General features: G+C 28.4%; 1 protein-coding gene across 1 annotated transcript in view; it reads left to right on the forward strand.

The window, feature by feature from the left end:
- Positions 1 to 211, forward strand: part of EMH_0085550 (uncharacterized protein) — a gene marked incomplete at both ends in the record, with an annotated part of 3,109 nt that overhangs the window by 1,680 nt on the left and 1,218 nt on the right. The window lies entirely within an intron of this gene.

Below are 211 nucleotides of genomic sequence, written 5' to 3' on the forward strand. Positions count from 1 at the left end.
GCTGCTGTTGCTGTTGCTGTTGCTTTGAGTTTGCTTCGGTTCTTGCGGCAGCAGCGCTGAGCTCACTGAACGGCTCGCCTGCATGTATTTGTTTATATGTTGTATTTCTCCTTTTCTGTATTTTATTTGTTTTGTTTATTGTATTTATTTATTTATTTATTTATTTTATTTTATTTTATTTTATTTTATTTTATTTTATTTTATTTTATTT

Source organism: Eimeria mitis, genomic scaffold, assembly GCF_000499745.2.
Source record: "Eimeria mitis Houghton genomic scaffold, Emh_scaff6050, whole genome shotgun sequence".
Classification (NCBI taxonomy): domain Eukaryota; phylum Apicomplexa; class Conoidasida; order Eucoccidiorida; family Eimeriidae; genus Eimeria; species Eimeria mitis.